At 43.3% G+C, this 3,254-nt stretch overlaps 1 pseudogene; it reads right to left on the bottom strand.

Moving 5' to 3' along the window:
- Window positions 1-1,444: 1,444 nt before the first annotated feature.
- Window positions 1,445-2,559, bottom strand: LOC147442183 (uncharacterized; annotated as a pseudogene).
- Between the last annotated feature and the right edge of the window lie 695 nt (window positions 2,560-3,254).

The following is a 3,254-nucleotide window of genomic DNA, read 5'->3' as shown; positions in this document are numbered from 1 at the left end:
TTTTTAACATGTTTGAATGAGTAAAATGACCCCTTATTTTAGCAGTTTTTCCAACATGGAAGATATATACTCCGATGGATCCATTATTAAGAACTCCTATTTATAATGAACATTCACAAGGCGCATAACACCCCACCCCACACCCCCCCCCCCCCCCTCCCTCCCTCTCTCAAAATGTTGACATAAACGGATTGAAGCCTCTTTTTTTACGAAGTACGGGGTTTTTTTAAGAATGGAATTAAACCCCTTCTCTTATTAGTGTATTTCTATTTTATTGCTTAGATTTACAAAAATGGAAAACCCTTCCTTCTGAGCTGATCACACGATATATTAAGATGATTATATGTATGCACTTCATTTCAAAGTCTAGCTATAGCCATAACAAAAGTCTTGCAAAGCATCAAGAGATTGATTGCAGGCTGAGAGTTTCTACATGCTTGTTGTGCATGTAGCAATCTACAAAATTGTATATACAAAACACTTAGATCTTGGATGTAGCTTATCTCTTATATATGAGTTAACATAGGAAAACTTTTGGTAACAAGTCAATACAAAGTACTTCAATAGAGTAATGAGAAAAGGGTTTCCTCTTTTGGTCTTCTTCTCACATTGGTGACCTTGCAAAATTCTCCTACTACTTTGTAGGATTCGTTAACTAATAGAAATAATATGTCATTCATATACATCTCATGCTACATTTTCACGAAGTACGCAATGTGTTTAAGAAAGCGTCAGGCCTCTAACTGTGAGGATATGTAGCAGAATCAAGCGATGCACACATGATTCAAAGCAAAAGACACACTTAAAATGAAAAAATTTCCAGCTATGAAAGATCACGCTATAAAAAAGCCAAAGTCAGCTCAAAACTTTTGTGTCTGCGATGAGTGGTCACTTTCACACTACGACACTATGTACATTGTAACATTTTCTCCCGCATATCAAAAGGCATAAGCGGTTGGGTCAACATTTGAATTTCACATTGTAAATGTGCCACAACACGACAACGTTGCAGAAAAGAAGTCCAAGAATCGTCATGTTGGGTTCAAATGTGGAGAGTCCAATTAATAGCACTTGGGTTTAATGGAATCTACATAAATAATGTTGAGTGTTTGCAATTGGCCCCGAATGCAATGTAAGTAAATGCAATTGAGGTTCAATTTAGAGCTAAGTTAGTGAAATTGAGTACGTTAGGGTTCCATACTGGCTCAATCTAATGCAATCAAGTCTACTCAACTGCCACTTAGTCTCAATCTAGTGAAGCTCACCTATAATGCATGTATGCGATTTAACAAAAGGATATTTTTCAGTCAAAATTTGTCTCTTTTTAAGAGAAAAGGTTATATATCATGCACCAAATATATAAGAAACGAATTTCAGAAACACTTTAAACATTATAAGGAACGAACTTTAAACACTTTAAACATTATATGAAAACGTAGAGCTCTTATTTTGCGCCCATGAGGTGGAGATATGAGGTTTGCGAGAGATCAGACGAGTCTTCCTCTGAAATGTCCTGCAAATTGAAGGAGACGTCTAGCAAGAAGTTGACAAGCTCCAGATGGGAGCTTCCTGGCCGAACCCGGCCGAGTGATGTCTGCTCTGCGGCAGAGCCAGAGAACGAGCTATTTTCACATGTGGGATTATTGTTGACTTGATATCTGGCTGTATTGTTGCTGCTGCTGGAGAAGATGGGGAACACATACGTCTGATTGAAAGGTTGAGAACACTGTGGACAGTAAGCGGCCATGTCCTCCACTTCACTAGCTGCAGAGGACCATCCTCCATGACAATGAGCCGCCTTGGAACTCTCTAGAGCACTCTGCAGCGTACGGACAATCGGAGAGTCTGCGCTGAGCCGCCCTCAGCGCGGAAGCACAAAAACAGCAGCGGCATGCCGAACAGAATGAGGTCCAGCTCCTCGCGGGTGGTGCAGTCGGCGAGCATGGTTGCAAAGCGAGAAGCCGCAATGGATGCAGCGTTCGGGTGACCTCTAACAGTGAAGTGGCGTGCCTGGAGTTTGATAAGACGAGCCGGCTCCTCGTCCACCGGAGAGAGCGCAATGGGGCCGCCAAGACTCAGACTGCGAACCTGAACGGAGACGGGAAGCTGAAGCAGGCGTTGCAGACGAGGCGAGGGCGTTGGCAGGAGCGATGCGATGCAAGGCCAGCAGAAGACGTGACCACAGCCGGCCAAAGCCACCGGGAGCAATGCCTCCCGTACGCCGCATCGGCCGCATGAGGCGCTGCCGCTGTTAAGTTGGATGCTGAAATGGCCCATTACTTCAAGATCCCGTCCACCTGGTTGAGTGACAATGGTGAGCTTGCGATAGATGTGGGGCCTGCGGCAAAAGGGGCAGGAGTAATTGGCAGATTGGCTGAACCACTGTCTCAAGCAAATATCGCAGAACACGTGGCCACATTCCGTCAGCACTGCCACGTCTTCAAGCTCGCGGACACGATTCGTCACCTGTTCCCAGCAGATTGCGCAAACAAAGCCATATTGTCGGTAACTGGCTGCCGGCTTTCGCGTCTCTTTGCTCCTAAAACATGATTTGTGCATCGGTCGGTCTCCAAGGAAGTCGGGGATCTCAGGGAGGCTCATCACTCTTAACTAGTCTTGCTTGGTGGGCCTTGCTATATAATATGTAGAATATAAGAGGACGTATTCAAATTGACTTCAAATTGACAGGTAGCATCCGGCACTCAAAGGGAACAAGAGAATGACTAATTTGGCAAGGGCGGCATTGCGTGAAATTGATATACATTTGAAAGTCTACTAACATAATATGGCGGAAAGGGGAGCCCTTTACAAGTGTCGCAATCTGCGATTTGAAGGCTAAAATTCAAAACTAAAAAAAGCCCCTTTGCACGCGATAAAGAGGGAGAGAGGGGGAGAGAGAGCCAACCGAAGGCGGTCGGCCGTACTAGTTGCTGTAATGTTTATGGGAGGAGACAAAGTTAAGTGCATCAATTATTAGAGATTATAGGGATGGTTACAACTCATATTAAAATTAAGCGAGGTTGTACTACTATGTCTACTGATGAACGTTTTTTCTAGTATGCGTGTTACATATAAATTCTTGCCAACGGAAAGTATTTCAAATAAAAAATTTTCATCGAATGGTTGGTAGCGCAGAATGTCGGCTCACATTTTTGAAGGTGGATGTCTAGTGTGTTTTGTCTTTCTTCTTTATAGTTATAACTTATTTGTGTTTTACCTTTCTTCTTTTGTGGTTATTCCCGATACAATGAATG

This window comes from Adiantum capillus-veneris, chromosome 14, assembly GCF_014529385.1.
Source record: "Adiantum capillus-veneris isolate H3 chromosome 14, ASM1452938v2, whole genome shotgun sequence".
In the NCBI taxonomy this organism is placed as follows: Eukaryota; Viridiplantae; Streptophyta; class Polypodiopsida; order Polypodiales; family Pteridaceae; genus Adiantum; species Adiantum capillus-veneris.
This window is presented reverse-complemented; position numbering and strand designations above follow the sequence as displayed.